The sequence below is a fragment of the Cricetulus griseus genome, chromosome X (assembly GCF_003668045.3).
Source record: "Cricetulus griseus strain 17A/GY chromosome X, alternate assembly CriGri-PICRH-1.0, whole genome shotgun sequence".
Lineage (NCBI taxonomy): Eukaryota > Metazoa > Chordata > Mammalia > Rodentia > Cricetidae > Cricetulus > Cricetulus griseus.
In genome coordinates, this window is record NC_048604.1 from 105,874,554 (window position 1) to 105,895,461 (window position 20,908).

The following is a 20,908-nucleotide window of genomic DNA, read 5'->3' on the forward strand; positions in this document are numbered from 1 at the left end:
TGGGAGATCTATCCATATTCTGGTATCCTCTTTGAATTCTTTTTTAAAGACTCAAAGTTCTTGCTGTACAGGTCTTTCACTTTTTTGGTTAGCATTACACCAAGATATATTATGTTGTTTGTGGATATTGTGAAGGGTGATATTTCTCTGATTTTCTCTCATTCTGTTTATCATCTGTATATAGTAGGGCTACTGAATTTTTTGAGTTCATTTTGTATCCTGCTACTTTGCTGAAGGTGTTTGTCAGCTGTAGGAGTTCCTTGGTAGAGTTTTTCAGGTCACATATGTAGACTATCATATCATGTGAAAATAGTGAAAGTTTGACTTCTTTCTTTCCGTTTTTTTCCCACTTGATCTCCTTTTGTTGTCTTATTGCTCTAGGTAGGCCTTCAAGTACAATATTGAAGAGATATAGAGAGAGTGGAAGCCTTGTCTTGTTCCTGATGTTAGAGGAATTGCTTTGAGTTTCTCTACATTTAGTTTGATGTTGGCTGTTGGTTGGCTATATATTGCATTTTATCATATTTAGATATGTTCCTGTTATTCCTGTTCTCTCCAAATCTTTATCATGAAGGGATGCTGGATTTTGTCAATGGCTTTTTCAGCATCTAATGAGATGATCATGTGGTTTTTCTTTTTCAGTTTGTTTATATGGTTTACTACATTGATGGATTTTCGTATGTTGAACCATCCTTGCCTCCCTGGGATGAAGCCTACTTGATCATGTTGGATGATTTTTCTGATGTGTTCTTGGATTTGATTCGCCAATATTTTGTTGAGTATTTTTGCATCGATGTTCATGAGGGATATTGGACTGTAGTTCTCATTTTTAGTTGTATCTTTGTTTGGCTTTGATATCAAACTAATTTTAGTCTTGCAAAAAGAGTTTGGAAATGTCCCTCCTGCTTCTATTTTATGGAACAATTTGTGGAGTACTGGTATTAGCTCTTGTTTGAATTTCTGGTAGAATTCTGCTGTGAAGACATCAGGCCCTGGACTTTTTTGATTGGGAGGCTTTTGTTGACTGCTTCTATTTCATTAGGGTCGAAGTAAACTGCTTATGTGTTCTTGGTTTAATTTTGGTAAATGAGATCTATCCAAAAATTTGTCCATTTCCTTTAAATTTTTGAATTTTGTGGAGTATAAGTTTTCAAAGTATGACCTAATGATTCTCTGGATTTCCTCAGTGTCTGTTGTTATATCCCCCCTTTCATTTTTGATTTTGTTAATTAGCATGCTCTCTCTCTGCCTTATGGTTAGTTTGGATAGAAGTTTGTCTATCTTGTTGATCTTCTCAAAGAACCAACTCTTTGCTTCATTGATTCTTTGTAATGTTTTTCTAGTTTCTACATTATTAATTTCAGCCCTCAATTTGATTATTTCCTGGTGTCTATTCATCCATCATGTGTTTGCTTCTTTTTGATCTAAGGCTTTCAGTTGTTCTGTCAATTCTCTAGTGTGACTATTCTCCAGTTTCTTCATGTGGGCACTTAGTGCTATGAATTTTCCTCTTAGCCCTGCTTTCAGAGTGTCCAGTAAGTTTGGATATGTTGTGTCTACATTCTCATTGAATTCTAGGAAGTCTTTAATTTCTTGGTTTATTTCCAATAGGAATGGTGCTATTGAGTGTTATTCAATTTCCATGAGTTTGTAGGTTTTCTGCAATTTGTATTGCTGTTGAATTCTTATCTTAAAGGGTGGTGGTCTGATAAGATACAGGGTGTTATTTCTATTTTTTGTATCTGTGGATGTTTGCTATGTTGCTAAGTATGTGGTCAATTTTAGAGAAGGTTCCATGTGGCACTGAGAAGAAGGTATATTCTTTGGTGTTTGGATTTAATGTTCTATAGATGTCTATTAATCCCAATTGGGTCGAACTCTGTTAGAGCCTTTGTTTCTTTGATGTTTCTGTCTGGTGGTAAAAGAGTGGTGTTGAAGTCTCCTACTATATGTGTGTGTGGTACTGTGTGTGGTTTGAGCTTTAGCAATGTTTCTTTTACAATATGGGTGCCTTCATATTTGGGGCATAGATGTTTACAATTGAGATTTCATCTTGATGGACTTTTGCTGTGATGAGTATGAAATGCTCTTCTGTATCCCTTTTATTATTATTTTTAAAGTCTAAATTGTTAGATATTAGGACTACTACATGTGCTTGTTTCTTGGGTCTATTTGATTGGAATATCTTTTCCCAACCCTTTACTTTGAGGTGACACCTGTGTCTGAAGTTGAGGTATGTTTCTTGTATACAGCAGAAGTATGGATTCTGTCTTCGTATGCATTCTATTAACCTGTATGTTTTTATAGGCCTTCAATCTTCCATTGAAGAATATTAATGTCCATTGATTGCTGGCTCTTGTTTGTTTTGGATTTATTGTTGGTGGTGTCATTGTGTGTGGATTTTGCCCTCCTTTCTTTTCTGTTTGGTAAAGTTGGAATATCTATTACCTATGTTTTTTGTGAGTGTAGTTATCTTCGTTGGGTTGAAGTTTTCCTTCCAGGAATATCCGTAGTGCTGGATTTGTGGATAGGTATTTTTAAATCTGGTTTTGTCATGGAATATCTTGTTTTCTCCATCTATAGTGATTGAAGTTTTGCTGGGTACAGAAGTCTGGGCTGGCATCCATGCTCCATTAGTGCTTGTAGGATATATATCCAAGACTTTCTGGCTTTCAGAGTTTCCATTGAGAAGTCGTGTGTTATTCTGATTGGTTGTCTTTATATGTTACTTGGCCTTTTTATCTTGCTGCTCTTAATATTTTCTCTTTATTCTCTGTGTTTGGGGTTAGATCCTGATCATTTATCCAGCATCTGTATTAACAGCATCCCCTCATTCTTTGTTTAGTTTATTGTTTCTGTTTCAGCTTTCAGGCCTTGAACTGTTTCCAGTGCTTCCTTCACTTGTTTGGTTGTTTTTTCTTTAGATTCTTTAAGAGAATTACTTATTTCTTGGATTTTTTGTGTGTTTTTCTTCTATTTCTTCAAGAGATTTTCTTATTTCCTCTTTAAGGGTCTCAAACATGTTCATAAAATAGATTGTTAGTTCTGTCTCTTCTTCTTCCTCTGTGTTGTGCTTTTCAGATCTTGCTGGTTTGAAGTCCCTCGATTCTGGTTGTGTCATTTTGGTCTTTCTGTTGTTTAGTGTGTTCTCATTCTGCCTTATTCCCATCTCTTCTTCCAGTGAGTGAAGGTGGGGTCCCTCTATCGCCTTTTGTCACCCAGTGGTGTGTGTGGGCCAAGACTTCAATGTCTGCAGGTATAGATGGTCTTGCTTCCCCTGGTAGTCTTCTTACTGAGGAGAGGTCAGGACGGCAGAGGCGGGAGGAAGGGTGAGGTATTTCCAGACTCAGGAAGGTCCTTCATGTCTGGGCAGGTCCACTGTATGCAGGTGCATGCCCAGAGAGATCCTGGGGTAATGGAGACCTTGGGCAGGATTATGGCTCATAAGAGGACAGGGCAGCAGATGGGGAAGGAAGAGTGAGTTATTTACAGACTCAGAGAGGTCCTTCATGTCTAGGCAGGTACACTCTGTGCAAGAAGGTACACACTATGCAGGCACAGGCCCAGAAAGATACTGGGGTGATGGGGACCTTGGACAGGAGTAGTGCTCAGGAGAGGTCAGGGTGGCAGAGAGGGAAGAAAGAGTGGAAGAAAAATTTTAAGGAATGAAATTACAACCATTGGTTTTTGAACATAGTTAAACTACCAATCATGAAGGACATCCTATGGAGTGGAACTTAAATACAACTTGAAAGTGTTGGAGGAAATTATTACTCTAATTGACACATCTGTCTTGATAGGATATCATTGTAACCCATAGGAAGTCAGCTGTTTTTGCCCTTTAAGGAACTAAATTAGAGATTAAAGAAGGCCAATATAAGAGATGCCAATGTAATTCAATAAATTTTTAAGATGAACCTTAAGCTTATATATACTTTATAATGAATATATAAAACAAATGAAAGAATTTCTAGAAATATATGACTTACCACACCAGCTCTGGTGGCGCAGGCTGGTAGGATTTGATGAAAAGGCAGAGGCAGGTGGATCTGAGTTTGAGGCCAGCCTTGACTACAAGAGCTAGTTCCAGGACAGCCTCCAAAGCCACAGAGAAACCCTGTCTTGAAAAAACCAAAAAAATGACCTACCACAATTAAACCCAGTCAACATAAACAATTCAAACATACTGCAGACATTGATATTAATAAATACAAGTTGGACTCTCCCTTTTCACTTAGTGTATATCCATGCCTTTATATCTGCTGCCTACCCAAAAAATACTCGATCAGAAACTCCCAGTCTCACATTGGCCTGGGACTTGAGTAAGCAATTTTCACTATCTTTCATATACTCCATGATGATCTCTCCAGACATCCTCCTATTCCTTTAACAGCTATATCAAAACCTTAAACATACAGAAAAAGAAAGTTAATTAAACTGCAAAAGAAAAGGGTCAAGTAGCACATAAATCAGGCCTATTAGAAAATCACTCGACTTCATGGTGGGGACTCTAAAAGCCAGAAGGGCCTAGAGACCACAGAGGGCAGCTCAGACTAATATACCACGATAAACTGTGACTCAAACCCAAAAGACAAAAAGCATCTCACAATCAAACCAAGTTTAAGCAATTTCTATTTACCACTGCCACTCTGCAGATACCACCATAAGGAAACTTCTTTGTGGAGAGTTCAACAACTCCCAAGTAGACACAAGAAATACATAAACCCAAAACAAAGAAGTGAAAAGAAATAAGGAGGACATACACCATTACAATAAATAGGAGGAGTCAGTAAGAAGTGTTAATTTATATTTCTCAAAAACAATGGTCTAAATTCCCCAAAAGAAAAGACTCAGAGTAACAGAGTAGACCAGCCTAGAATAGAGAACAGTAATCAACCTTCTGCTACATACACACAACAGAGCTCCTCATCAAAAATAGGCATCACCTCAGATAAAAGGATAGAAAAGGTGTTGTAAGCAAAAGAACCAATATTCAAGCAGACATACCTATTTAAATATATGATTAATTATACTTCAAACCAAAACTAATCAGAAGAGATAGAGAAGCTCACTACACAATCCCTGTTAATGGATTACTACACCAAGAGGGTATTGCAATCTCCTTATACAAGATTACAAGTGCTAGGAAGCCAAGGGAAATTATCCAAGCAAGGGAGAATACTGTGGCCATGACCAATCCAGGGGGCAGAGGAAATCCAGAGGAGAGAGCCTGGGAAGCCTAGAAGTAGTATGACACCAAACTTTGGTCAGCTTTTGACCTGGGAGATTTGCCTCCCATCCCTTTGATGGAAGACGCTTGCTTTAATAAATTTGTGATTTCATTCTTTTTCTCCCATGAGCAGTGCTTCTCTGCTCTGTGTCAATCTGTAAGTTACTTTTATTCCATCATGTTACCTGAAGATCTTTAACTGGTACTTTTTTCATGGACTCTCAGTTTCTTGCTTTTCAAACGTGGGTGGCTGCTGCTTTTATATTCCCTACACCAGATTTCTGATCTCTCTCTCTCTCTCTCTCTCTCTCTCTCTCTCTCTCTCTCTCTCTCTCTCTCTGTGGACGTTTTTTCTTCAATGTGTATTCACTGGGCTGTGTGAGTTTGTCTTCTTCTATGTCCCAAGGAACAATATCAGGGGAACATCAAGATCAACTCTATTAATGTGAGAACCCCCAAAAGAGATTCTACTCCATTCAAAGGAATGATCAGACTATGTAATTACAGTGTGTTTTATAGATATTTAAAATTTTTCTTTTGCCATGTGTCCAAGTTGAGAAGAAGAAATCACAATTGAGAAAATGCCTCCATAAAATAGAACTGTAGGAAAGCCTATCGGATATTTTCTTCAGTAGTGAAGAGGTGGGAGAGTGCAGCCTATCATGGGTGGTGCCACCTCTAGGCAGATGGTACTGGAATGTATAGAAATGTAAAATGAGCAATCCAGGATGTAGTGATCATCTGTGGCTTCTCTTCTAATAGCTGCTTCCATGTTTCAGCCATTCTTTAGGTTTTTCCCTGACACCCCTCAGCTGTGGACTATGATTTGGATATTCAAGATGAGATAAACACTTTCCTCCCATAGATACTTTGTGGTGATGGTGTTTTGTAACAATAGAAACCGTTAGTTAGATAGGGTCTTTTTATACAGCACAGGTGGTATTGGCCTGGGTATTCTCCTGTTTCAGCCTCCTAAGTACTGAGATAGCAGACACCTGTAATTACAGGGAACCTTTATTTAATATTACCCCAAACAATGAAACAACAAAAGAAAAGTTTGAACTTTAAGAAGTTGTCAGTTAGGATTTGTGCCTGTAATTATGGTACTCAGGAGACTGGAGCAATAGGACTGTTGTGAGTTCAAAGACAGCCTAGAGTACATTGTGAGACTCAGTCTCAGAAAAGACAAAAATTGGCCTCAAATTATAGACAAGTAGTAGAGAAGTTTCAAGAATGTGTGAAGTCATGAATTCAATCCCCAGTTCTAACAGAAAAGCAAAATAACTGTCTGTGAGTTGACTTGGTGTTTAAAGTATTTGATGCTGAGAATCATGTCCTAATCTAATCCATGGGACATGACAGATGAAGAGAATGGACTGCTGCAAGTAGGCCTCTGAACTCTGTGCTCAGGAACACATGGAAACAAATAAAAAGAAGCAGAAAAAAATGAAAGATTTGAAACCAAAAAGGGAACATTGTACTTCTTTACTAAACAATGTATAATTAATTATTGTGTAATTATTCTTAGTCAGAAAGGTTAATTCTTTGTTCCCATATCTCTTCCTGACACTCTGACAAAGTAGCTAGGCACTGCTCCACACACAAAAGTGTTCAAACCTCATAACCTGGCCTGGGATGGTGTGCCCATGGGGAAGACGATTAGGGAGACTGGATGTCAACTGGGAGTCTGTAACACAAACTTCTCATCTTTGAGGCTGATGGCAAAGAAGAACTCTGTGGAACACATTTTCTGTCATGGCTCTTAGATGGGAAACTGCCTTGGAATGATGGAGAGTCTGACTCAGGACATCATGTCTTCTTTCCTGTTGAAAATACAAAAAGGAAACTCTTGCCCCAGTGGGTCGGGTGCTCTGAATGGAGTGTGAGGCTGCCTTTCTGTACTTGATCTTCAGCCTAGAGGTAAGCAATGCATAGGGGTACAGGAGTTTGTGCTCTATCTCCAAGGTGTTCCTCATCAGATTGGATGGACAAAAGTGACCACTAAAGTGAGGTTTAAATTTTAATTATTTGACTTTACTAACCAGAGTGTCAGCAGGTGAATGATATGCAGATGTTACACCAGAAAGAGTTATAAATCAACAAGAAAACTACATACAACTAAAGAAAAGTGGCCAAAGGACCTGAAAAGATAGTTCCTAGAAAAACACAATCAAAGCACAGTGGTATTCACCTGAAAATCACACACTAGGCCACAGCAGCAGCAACTGCCACTGACCAATCTGATCAGTAAATAAATATTCACACATTTTCAAATAACCAGTGTTGGGTGTGGTATAGAGAAATAGTTTGATGGCAATATAAAGGACCTATTATTAACAATTTTTCAAACTATTTTAAATGTTAATTAGTTACAAAGGGGAGAAGTTTTGCATAAATATGTGTGCATATAACACATACACCTGATGCCCATGGAGGGCAGAGCAGGATATTGGATACCCTGGAACTGCAGTAATGAAACTAGGGTTGTGAGTCACTATGTGGGTACAAGACCTTGAGTACCTATTCTCTGAAAGAAGAAGCAAGTACCCCTATCATCCATGTCATTTCTCTAATCCAGTCACTGATTCTTAATTACAAATTATATTAACACAAACATTTGTGCAGATGTTTTTTTATTTGAATTAGAAACAAGATTGTTTTACATGTCAATCCCAGTTCCCTCTCCTTCCCCTCCTCCCCTACCACCCACCCAACTAAAACCCTACCTATCACATATCCTTTCTACTCCTCAGGGAGGGTAAGGCCTTCCATAGGGTTTCAACAGAGTCTATCATATCCTTTGGGATAGGGCCTAGGCCCACCCCCATGTGTCTTTGTTCAGGGAGTATCCCTCTATGAGGAATGGCCTCCCAAAGTCCACACATATGGTAGGGATAAGTACTGATCTACTACAGGGGGTCCCATAGATTTCCAAGGTCCCCTCACTGAAACTGACATTCCTGGGGTCTGGATCAGTCCCATGCTGGTTTCCCAGATATCAGTCTGGGGACCAAGAGCTACACAGATTTGAGGTCAACCGGGGGCTGGATGAGGGCTATAGGATGGCATGTAAGTCAGTCATCAATCTCATTATCAGGGGATGGCATTTAAGGTAGCCTCAACTCTGTTGCTTAGATTGTTATTTGTTGTCATCTTTGTAGATCCCCAGATCCCCAGGGCCTCATTTCTCTTTAAACCTAAAATGTCTCCCTCTATTATGGTATCTCTTTTTTTGTTTTCTTCTATTCTTCTCCCAACTAAACCTTTCTGCTACCTTATGTCCTCCTCAACCCTCCTCTTGTCCCCTTATAATTCTTCTAGCTCACTACCCCTCCTCCCATGCTCCCAATTTGTTCAGGAGTTCTTGTCCCTTTCCTCTTCTCTGGAGGACCATGTATGTCTCTCTTAGGGTCCTCCTTGTTAACTAGCTTTCTCTGGCAGTGTGGATTGTGGTCTGGTAATCCTTTACTCTATGTCTAAAATCCACAAATGAATGAGTAATACCATATTTGTCTTTTTGTGATTGGGTTACCTCACTCGGAATGGTTTCTTCTAGTTCCATCAATTTTCCTGCAAATTTCAAGATTCCATTTTTTCTGCTGTGTAGTACTCCATTGTGTAGATGTACCACATGTTCTCTATGCGTTCTTCAGTTGAGGAGCATCTAGGTTGCTTAAAGGTTCTGACTATTACAAATAGTGCTGCTATGAAGATCATTTAACAGATGTCCTTGTTATATGAATATGCTGCTTTTGGGTATATGCCTAAGAGTGCAATTGCTGGATCTTCTGGTAGACTGATTCTCATTTTCCTGAGGAGTCACCATACGGATTTCCAAAGTGGCTGTACAAGTTAGCGCTCCCACCAGCATAAGTTATCATTGGTGTTTTTGATTTTAGCCATTCTAAGAGGAGTAAGTTTATATCTCAGAGTTGTTTTGATTTGCATTTCCCTGAGGGTAAGGATGTTGAACCCTTTCTTATGTGTCTTTCAGCCATTTTAGATTCATCTATTGAGAATTCTCTATTTAGTTCTGTACCTCACATTTTAATTGGATTATTTGATATTTTGGAGACTAGCATCTTGAGTTTCTGTACATTTTGGAAATCAGCCCTCTGTCAGGTATGGGGTTGGTGTGAATATCTTTTCACAATCTGTGGGCTGCCATTTTTCTTGCTGACTGTGTCCTTTGTCTTACAGAAGCTTCTCAGGGTCAGGAGGTCCCATTTGTTAATTGTGATACTGGTGTAGTTTTCAGGAAGTAGTCTCCTGTACCAATTAATTCAAGGGTATTTCACAATTTGTCTTCTAATAGGGTTAGTGTGGCTGGGTTTATGTTGAGATCTTTGATCCATTTTGACTTAAGTTTTATGCAAGGCTTGTGTCTAACTGCAGTCTTCTACATGCCTGCAGCCAGTTATGCCAGCACCATTTTTGAAGATGTTCTCTTTATTCCACCGTATAAATTTGGATTGCTTATCAAAATCAGGTGTTCATAGGTGTGTGGGTTAATATCAGGATTTTCAACTCAATTCCATTGGTCCACCTGTCTATTTTTGTGGCAATACCAAGCAGTTTCAGGACTGTAGATCTTTAATAGAGCTTGACTTCAGGGATGGTGATGCCTATAGAAATTCAATTATTGTACAGGGTTGTTTTGGCTATGCTGGGTCTTTTGTTTTTCCAAATAATGTTGAGAATTGTTCTTTCAAGGTCTGTGAAGAATTTTGCTAGGATTTTGATGGAGATTGCATTGAATCTCTAGATTGCTTTTGGCAAGATTGCCATTTTTACTATGTTGATCCAACCTATCCAAGAACATGGGAGATCCTTCCATTGTCTGGTATCTTCTTTAATTTCTTTATTTGGAGACTCAAAATTCTTATGGTACAGATCTTTCACTTTTTTGGTTAGTGTTTGAGGCAATTGTAAAAGGTGATGTTTCTCTGATTTGTTTCTTCAGGAATATATCATTTGTATAAAGTAGGGCTACAGATTATTTTGAGTTAATCTTGTATCCTCCCACCCTGCTGAAGGAATTTATCAGCTGTAGGAGTTCCCTGGTAGAGTTATTATGGTCACATATGTAGCCCATCATATCATCCGCAGATAGTCAAAATTTGATTTCTTCCTTTCAGGTTTGTATCCCCTTGATCTCCATTTTTTTCCTTATTGCTATAGATAGAATTTCAAGGACAATATTAAAGAGGTATGGAAGGAGTTGGCAGCCTTGTCTTGTTCTTTATTTTAGAGGAATTACATTGAGTTTCTCTCCATTTAATTTGATGTTGGCTGTTGGCTTGCTGTACATTGCTTTTATCATGTTAATGTATGTTCCTGTTATCCCTGATCTCTCCAAGACCTTTATCATGAAGGGGTGTTGCATTTTGTTAAAGGCTTTTTCAGCATCTAGTGAGATGATCATGTGTTTTCCCCTCAGTCTGTTTATATGGTGGATGACACTGATGGATTTTCATATGTTTAACCATGCTTGCATCCCTGGGATTAAGCCTACTTGATCATGGTGGATGATTTCTCTGATGTGCTCTTGGATTTGATTTGCCAGTATTGCATTGAGTATTTTTGCATCAATGTTACTGAGGGATATTGGTCTGCAGTTCTTTTTATTAGTTGTGTCTTTGTGTTGCTTGTGTATCAAGGTTATTGAAGACTTGAAAAACAGTTTGGCAATGACCCTTTCTTTTGCTTCTATTGTGTGGAAAACTTTGAGGAGAATTGGTATTATATGTTCCTGCAATTTCTGATAGAATTCTGCACTGAAGCAATTTGGTCCTTGGCTTTTTTTGGTTGGGAGACTTTTGATGACTTCTTCTATTGTATTACGGGTTATAGATCTATTCATGTTGCTTATCCAATTTTGATTTAATTGTGGTAAGTGAAATCTATCCAGAAAATTGTTCATTTCCTTTAGGTTTAGAATTTTGAGGAATACAAGTTTTCGAAATATGACCTGATGATTCTCTGGATTTCCTGTGTCTGTTGTTATGCTCCCCCTTTTAATTCCTGATTTTATTAATTAGCATGATCACTCTCTGCAGTTTGCCAAGTTTGCATAAAGGTTTTCTATCTTGTTGATTTTCTCCAAGAACAAACTCTTTGTTATATTGATTATTTGTATTGTTCTCTTAGTTTCCACTTTATTGATTTCAGCCCTCAATTTGATTATTTCCTGGCATCTGCTCCTCCGGGGTGTATTGGCTTCTTTGTGTTCTAGAGCTTTCAATTGTATTGTTAATTCTCTAGTGTGATTATTCTCCTGTTTCTTCATATGGCCAATTATCGCTATGAACTTTCCACTTAGCAATCCTTTCAAAGTGTCCCATAAGATTGTGTATTTTTGGACCACATTCTCATTGAATTCTAGGAAATCTTTAATTTTTATTTTTATTTCTTCCTCGACACAGGAATTGTGCAATTGTGCGTTATTTAGTTTCCATGAGTTTGGATGTTTTCTTCAAGTCGTGTTGTTGTTGAATTCTAATTTTAAAGCATGGTGGTCTGATAAGATACAGGGGGTTATTTTAATTTTCTTGTACCTGTTGAGGTTTGCTATGTTGCTATGTATGTGGTCGATTTAAGATAAGGTTCCCTGTGGTGCTGAGAGAAGATATATTCTTTTGTATTTGGACAGAATGTTCTATAGAGTTTGTTAAGCCCAATTGAGCCATAACATCTATTAGTTCCTTTGATTCTTTGTTAAGTTTCTGTCTGGTGTTCCTGTCCATTGGTGAGAGTGGGGTGTTGAAGTCTCCCACTATAAGTGTGTGCAGTTTTATGTGTGATTTGTGTTTTAGTAATGTTTCTTTTACGAACGTGGATGCCATTGTATTTGGGGCATAAATGTTCAGAACTGAGAGTTCATCATGATAAATTTCTCCTGTGATGAGTAGGAAGTAACTTCCTTCATCTCTTTGGATTGATTTCACTTTGAAGTTTATCTTGTTAGATACAAGGATAGCTACCCCAGCTCGTTTCTTGGGTCCATTTGATTCGAGTATCTTATCCCAACCATTTACTTTGAGGTAATGTCTGTCTTTGAATTCGAGGTGTGTTTCTTGTACGCAGCAGAAGGATGGATTCTTTCTTCATACCCAATCTGTTAGCCTGTCTCTTTTTATAGGCGAGTTAAGTCCATTAATATTGAGGGAAATTAAGGTCCATTGAGTGTTTATGATTGTTTGTTTTTTATTTGTTGTTGGTACTGGTATTGTATGTGGATTTACCCTGCCTTTTATTTTGTGTTTTTGTAGAGTGGGATTATCTATTGCCTATGTTTATGCGAGTGTAGTTAGTTTCCTTAGGTTGGTACTTTCTGTAGGGCTGGTTACTTATTGTTTAAATCTGGTTTTGTCCTGGAATATCTTGTTTTCTCCATTTATAGTGATTGAAAGCTTTGCTGGGTATAGTTGTCTGGGCTGACATCTGTGTTCTTTCAGAGTTGGTAGAATATCTATCCAGGTCCTTCTAGCTTTCAGAGTTTCCATGGAGAAGTCTGGTGTAATTCTGATAGATTTGCCTTTATATGTTACTTGGCCTTTTTCCCTTGCTGCTCTTAACATTTTTTCTTTATTCTGTATGTTTGGTGTTTTAATTTTTATGTGATGAGGGGACTTTCTTTTGTGGTCCACTGTATATGGCATTCTGTAGGCTTCTTGTACTTTCATTGGCATGTCTTTCCTTAGATTGCAAAAGTTTTCTTCTATGATTTTGTTGAATATGTTTTCTGCACCTTTGAGTTGGGTTTCTTCACCTTCTTCTATGCCTATTAACCTTAGGTTTGGTCTTTTCATGGTGTCCCATATTTCCTGGATATTTTTTGTTATGGATTTTTTAGACTTCAGATTTTCTTTGCTTGATAATTTTAATTCCTCTAGTTTGTCTTCAGCATCTGAGATTCTGTCTTCCATCTCTTGTATTCTATTGGGTATGCTTGCATCTGTGGTTCCTGATTGTTTACTCAGCTTTTCCACTTCCAGCATTCCCTCAATTTGTGTTTTCTTTATTGTCTCTAATTCAGTTTTCAGATCCTGAACTGTTTCCTTCAGCTGTTTAATTGTATTTTCTTGGCGTTTTGGCTTTCCTTGATTTCTTGCAACTTTTGGTTCATCTTTTCTTCCATTTCTCTGAAGGATTTTCTGATTTCCTCTCTTAGGTTCTCTATCATCTGCATGAAGTTGTTTTAAGGTTGCTCTCTTCTGCTTATTCTGTGTCGGGATATTCATGTCTTGCTGGTATAGAATCCCAAGACTCTGGTGGTGACATATTGGTTTTCCTATTGTTGGATGTGTTCTTATATTGTAGTTTTCCCACCTCTTCTTACAGGGGGTACAGTTGGTGTCACATCCTTTCCTGGTGTGTGTGGGTCCGGTGTTTTCTTCAGGTGTATTCAATTGACTTTGATACTCTGATGGGTCTCAAGTTGGGTGCAGGCAGGTCTGAGGCACTAGCTCTCCAGGTGGGTGAGAGCAGCACTGGCACAGAGATGTCAGCAGACTCTGAGTTGCTTGGTTCTCGGGGGTCAAGTTGTCCTGTCCCAGACCCTTGGGCAGGAGTTCCCAGAGTGGCCAGGCAGAAGTTGGGCCCAAGGCAGCGGCTGAAGCAGCTCACCTCTGCACTCTCTGCACTCTCTGCACTTTGTGGGGGCTAGAATCGGGTCACAACTCCTGTGATAACAACAGACACTGAGGAAATCCAGCGAATCATCAGGTCATACTTTGAAAACCTGTACTCCAGAAAATTTGAAAATATAAAGGAAATGGACAATTTCCTGGATAGATATTGCTTACCAAAATTAAAGCGAGAACGGATAAGCAGTTCGAATCCACCTATAACCACTAATGAAAGAGAAGTAGTCATCAAAAGACTCCCAACTAAAGAAAGTGCAAGTGCAGATGGCTTCACTGCAGAATTCTACCAGAAATTCAAACAACAGCTAATAACAGCACTCCTCAAATTGTTCCACACAATAGAAGCAGGAGGGACATTGCCCAACTCTATTTACAAGGCTGTTATCAATTTGATACCTAAGCCACACAAAGATACAACTAAAAAAGAAAACTACAGACCAATATCCCTCATAAATATCGATGCAAAAATACTCAACCTAATATTGGTGAATCGAATCCCAGAACACATCAGAAAAATCATCCACCCTGATCAAGTAGGCTTCATCTCAGGTATGCAAGGATGATTCAACATTCGAAAATCCATCAATGTAATCCGCCATATAAACAAACTGAAAAAGAAAAACCACATGATCATTTCACTAGATGATGAAAAAGCCTTTGCCAAAATCCAGCAACCCATCCTGATAAAGATCTTGGAGAGAACAGGAATAACAGGAACATATCTAAACATGATAAAAGCAATATACACCAAACCAACAGCCAACATCAAGATAAATGGAGAGAAACTCAAAGCAATTCCCAACCAAAAAAAGCTAGAGCAATAAGACAAGAAAATGAGATAAAAGAGAAAAAATTGGAAATTAAGAAGTCAAACTTTCACTGTTTGCAGATGATAAGATACTCTACATATGTGACCCATGAAACTATACCGGGGAATTCCTACAACTGATAAGCACCTTCAGCAAAGTAGTAGGATACAAAATCAACTAAAAAAAAGTAACCCTACTATATACAGATGATACATGCAATGAGAAAGAAATCAGATAAACATTACCCTTCACAATATCCACAAACAATATATCTTGAGGTAATGCTAACCAAAAAGTGAAAGACATCTACAGCAAGAAGTTTGAGTCTTTAAAAAAGAATTCAAAGAGGATAGCAGAAAATGAAAAGATCTCCCATGCTCTTGGATAGGTAGAATCACCATAGTAAAAATCTCAATCTTGCCAAACGCAATCTACAGATTCAATGCAATCCCCATCAAAATCCCAAAACAGTTCTTCACCGAACTTGAAAGAACAATACTAAATTTTATATGAAAAACAAATACCCAGGATAGCCAAAACAATCCTGTACAATAAAGGAACTTCCAGAGGCATCACCATCCCTGACTTCAAGCTCTATCATAGAGCCATTTTTTTGAAAACATCTTTGTATTGGCATAAAACCTGGAAGCAACCTATATGCCCCTCAACTGAAGCACGGAAAGAGAAAATGTGGTATATTTATAAAATGGAGTACTACTCAGCGGGAAAAAAAATCAATGGAAACTTGAAATCCTGTGTTTCCCTTATTGTTTCTAATTCTGCTTTCAAACTGTGAACTGTTTGCATTGTTACCTTCACATTGTTTTTTTTTTCTTGGCTTTCTTTAGATTCCTTAAGAGATTTGTTTATTTCTTGATTTATTTTGGTTTGTCTTTTCCTCCATTTCATGTAATTTTGCTTGTTTTTGTTTCTTCTATTCCTTTAAGGGATTTTCTTTTTTCTTTAATGGTCTCTATCATCTTTATAAGATAAATGTTAAGGTCTACCTCTTCTTCATGCTCTGCATTGAAGTTCTTGTTGGTGTGGAGTCCCTAGATTCTTGTGGTGTCATATTGGTCTTTCTGTTGTTGAGTGTGTTCTTATACTTCATCTTCCAATCCCTACTTCCAGTGTGTGCAGGTAGGGTCTTTCTGTCTTCAGGCAGCAGGCAGAGGGCACAGGGTGGAGGAAGGACAAGGTTGAGGTGCATCTGGACTCAGGGTGGGCCTTCCAGTCTGGGCAGGTCCACTCTTGTCCAAGGGGAGTCTCAGGAAGAAGAGAGCAGGTGGTAATTGGGGAGGTTGGGGGCAGAGTAGCACCCAGACTCACCTCAGGCTACAGGCAGAGGGCGGACCTGTTTCTTATTTGTAAGTGATACATATCAGCTGACGAGAATAAGTCATTTAGATATATTTCAAAGTATTTGTAAAAGATTTCATTAATTGTTTATACCACTTCCTGAGTGGTGATAAATAAGGTCTAGTAATTAATTTTTAAGCAAATATTACAAATTTTGTACCTCCCCTAATTTATTTCAACTATGACTTTTAATTAAAATAGCAGATGAGTTAGAAAAAAGACACATATCCTGGGAACACCAAAAAGAAAATACCCCAGAATCCAATGTGTTTAGCTAGGAGTAACAGTGTTTTATTGGAAGTAAACTACTACTGGTAATTCATGAATCCTAATAAAAAGTAAAAGGGTAAGTAGATTTTTCTGTAAATGGTGCCCCATCTAGTCCTGTGAGAGCTAGTAGTCAGGAAGGAGGCTTCTACATCAGATCCTGCTCAGTTGCTTGTCCTCTGTCCAAAGTGTGTAGTGTCTTCAGCAATCTGCTCTTACCTTCAAAATCTTGAATAGGATCAAAGTCAATGGCAATAATCTATATACTTTGGGGGTTCTTGTGGATTTTCTGAACAACAACTTGAAGGGAGTTTTCACAAGTCCAGCATGTTTTGTAGGGTGTTACATGGCCTGTGGTTCTTGGCAGAGCATTACCACCCCAAGAGGTGTAACTTCATTTAAATTATGTATGTGTATGCCCATTCACAAACACACACACACACACACACACACACACACACACACACACACACACACAGAAGCACACATATGTGTGTGTGTATGTAGACATAAAATAACTTTTCCCTGTGACTTTTTAAACAACTTTTTTATTTATCCTTCCTTGCCTTATAGTCTCCTCCCCCCCACAGGGTTTAAAACTGAATTCATGGATACTATTCTCCTCTGTCGGTGCCCATAGTACACTCCAGTACCATGAACTGTATTCAGGAACACCAAAGTTTCCACTTAAGCACCAACTCAACTTCTTCATGTCCAATGAGACATTTAATGTCTGTCTTCAGAATTAGAGCATTGCTATCAGTTTGTATAGCAAAACCAAACTACAGGACAGCCCTGGCCATATTCATCAGATGTCACCTGTGAATCCTACTTTATCATTTCTGCCTCTTCATCTTCACATTCTAACTACTAGATAGGCACAGATAGACTCTGCATATGTTTCCTAGATGAGCTTTTCTGAATCTTACCTAACAGCACCATCATTACCCTGGAATGTATAGATATTGTATATAATGCGTGAAACTTCTGTCACTTCTGACTCCTTGAAGTTACCTGGCTTTAATACTCTTCATGGTCCCATGTGCAGGCTTCTATCCATAGAAGAAGCACACACATTGTCTGGTGTGCTTAACAGAACCTTATCTAATCCAACCAACTACAAACCCCCAGGAATAGTTAAGGTCTCAGAGCTCCTAAACCACCTATTTTTCATAAGTTATACAGAAATTAAATCTGTTTGCTTGTTTAACACAACCATGGCCTACCTATGATGTAAATATTTCATGCTGCATTCTAATGAATTTCACAAGAGCCTTGCTACTTGGCAGCATTAAACATTCTTAGGCTCCCTGTCTTAACTCTGTCCATTCAGTTCCTACATTAACTTTCCTTTTGGATATTCAAAATGCTGAGTGCACCCCTTTTATGCTTCCACATTTTGCTTTCTTAACCCAAGCAGCCAAAGTCCAAAATACTCCAAAATCATGATCTTGCATATCACTGCAGTGTCCTAGTCCCTGGTACCAACTTCTGTCTCAGTCGGGGTTTCTATTGTGAAAAGTCACAGTAAGCACAGCTCCTTTTATATGAAAAAACATTTCATTGGAGTGGCTTACATTTTCAGAGTTGTAATCCATTGCCATCATGGTACAACATGGTGGAATACAGGCAGATATGGTACTAGAGAAGGAACTGAGTGTATTGTATATTGAGCTGCAGCTAAGAGGAAGTGGCATGAGTGTCACATTGAATAAAGCTTAAGCAAAGGAGACACAAAGCCCATCCATACAGTGACACACTTGCACCAACAAGGCCATACCTACTCCAAAAAAAACATGCCTCCCAATAGTGCTACTCCCTATAAGTTTATGGGGGATAATTACATACAAACTACCACAAAAATGGACCACAGTATGGAGCACAAAACATAAATTAACAAATTAAGTGTAATTGAAATAATCTCAATGCACGATGCAATAAAAACTTAAAATCAACAGCATAGGAATCCCAAGGATTTATTCACACTCATGGAGATTAGCCAACACCTTACTGTATGATGAGTACTTCGAAGAAATCCAGAGAAAATGAAAAACACATCTCCAAAACAAAACTTCTGACACACAGTTAAAGTAATCATCAGAGGAAATTTATACCTCTAAGCACCTGCATTAAAAAGGAGAATGCACACATAAATGACATATGCTACCAGACAGAAATTACTGAAACACAAGAGCAAGTCAAATGGAAATCCAGTTGATGAAAATAAATAATAAAAATCACAGCAGAATTAAATGAAATTGAAATAAAGAAAATAATACAAAAATCAGTGAATGGAAGAAATGGTTGTTTGTGAAGTTAAGATTAGTAGATCATTTCCATAATGTACTGTCTGGTTTATGTGTGTCAACTTGACAAAAGTTAGAATAGTCACAGGAAGGATTCTCAGTTTATGAAATGCCTTGATGAGATCCAACTGTAAGGCATTTTCACTTTTAGGGATCAATGGGGGAGGGCACAGTCCATGGTGGGTGGCATCACCTCTGGAATGTTGGTACTGAGATCTATAAGAAGGCTAGCTGAGGAAACAATGGTAAGCTAAACAGTAAGAAGCACCCCTCTATGGCCTCTGTATCAGCTCCTGACTCAGAAATCGTGCTCTGTTTGAGTTCCTGTCCTGACTTCCTTCAGTGATGAACAGAAATGCTGAATTGTAAGCCAAATAAACTCTTCCCTCCTCAACTTGATATTTGCTTATGGTTTTTGTCACAGAAATAGAAACCCTAACTAAGACAAATAATTATTCTAAAAAATAACAGAGACCATAATTACCAGAATTGAAGACATATAGAAAATATTGCACCACACACCAAAGAAAATTTTAAAAACAGCAGGGAATACATTAAAGGCTTATACAACATGAAGAAAGAAAATCCAAAAGAATTTGATGATGTTCTAGAGTCACAATTAAACCAAAGATAGCTTATCAACTTGAACAATCTCTCAACAAACAAAAACATCAAAACAGTAATTAAAATGCCTTTGGATTATAATAATAATAATAACAACAGTAATACTCAGGTCTAGTTGGATTAACACCAGCATTCTAACATATATTCATGGAAGACTCACAGCCAACATTTCTTAAATTATTCAAATTAATGGTAAGAGAAAGAATCACTATCATGCTCCTCATATATAACCAGTATTACTCTAATACCAAAACCAGCCAACAACACAACAGAAAAGAAAAACTACAGCCATCTATCCATGATGAACACATATGAAAAAATTTTCAGTAAAACACTTGCAAAACCAATGAAGCCATACATTACAGACATTATTCACCTTTAGCAAGTTGGGTTTATCTTGGTTCTAAGATATCTGATATTTATTATTTATTTGTATACTATTTAAATATCTGAATATAATATATCTTAATCATGTTTTCCCATCTCCAATTTCCTACAGATTCTACCAACCTTCCAACTGACCCAACTTTACATTCTTTCTCTTGTTCTATTTAAAAATAAAACACACACACAAGCTTCCCCAAAACACAAAATTTGAAAGCACACTGTATAAGCAAAAAGCCAGTAAGTCAAAAATTGCCCAAACAAAGCAAAATGAGACAATGCTTTATTCAATTGCTTCTGAGTTCATTTTGTGTTGACCAGGTACTTCTGCACAGGGGGCTTGTCCTGAAGTATGATTAATAAAGCCGGTAACACTCTACTGCAGAAAACAGGTTTTTCTTTTCAGTGGGTATCAGTTGCAAACAGCTTCATTGATTGAAGTGGGAGTTTGTGTTAACTTCCCATTTTGCATGCTGGTAATTAATTCATTTGTGTACTACTTATGCAGGTCTGCTTCATGCAGCCACATTCTCTGTGACTTCATTTGTGCATCTGTCCTGTGAGCCTGGAAGACATAGCTTCCATGGAGTTATCCATCCTATCTGGCTCTTCAGGCTTTCTGCCTCCTTTTCTGCATGGATCTCTGAGACTTCAGGGTAGGAGTTTGATGAGACACCCCATTTAGGGTTCAGAGATCACAAGTCTCTCACTGGCTGCACATTGTCCAATTATGTGTCTGTGTTGATTATCATCTACTGGAAAAATAAGCTTATCTGAGGTGGACTGAGCGAGTTACAGACCTATGAGTGTACCAGAATGTCATTAGAAGTCATTTTATTGCTAAGTATTTTTTAACAAAATAATGGAACAGGATCTTTGCCACTTCACCACTCTCAGGAATGGGTTTCATCTCCTGGTATGGTCCTTATATCCAAATAGGAAATGATTGGTTGTTACCAGAACTTTTCAGCAAGTGACTGTTGCAAAGTTTCTGGGTCTCTGATTACCCTCCTCTTATTGTAGGGATCCAATACCATGACCACTACTCAGTTTCTTAGTACTTTAACCTTTTCATGTTTGATGGGATATATAAGTGTTGACTTGAGTAACTGGGCCCTGAACTCTATTTGTGGGGAATCACCAATAGAAATGGCACTAGGTTCTGATGATTAGGGGTTTCTAGGAATCCCTCTGGCCAAGGATAAAACAACATGTAACCCAATCTTGACACTGGAGGTTTTTCTGGGTATCATAAGATGTCTAGTTTGAGCAAGGCCTCTG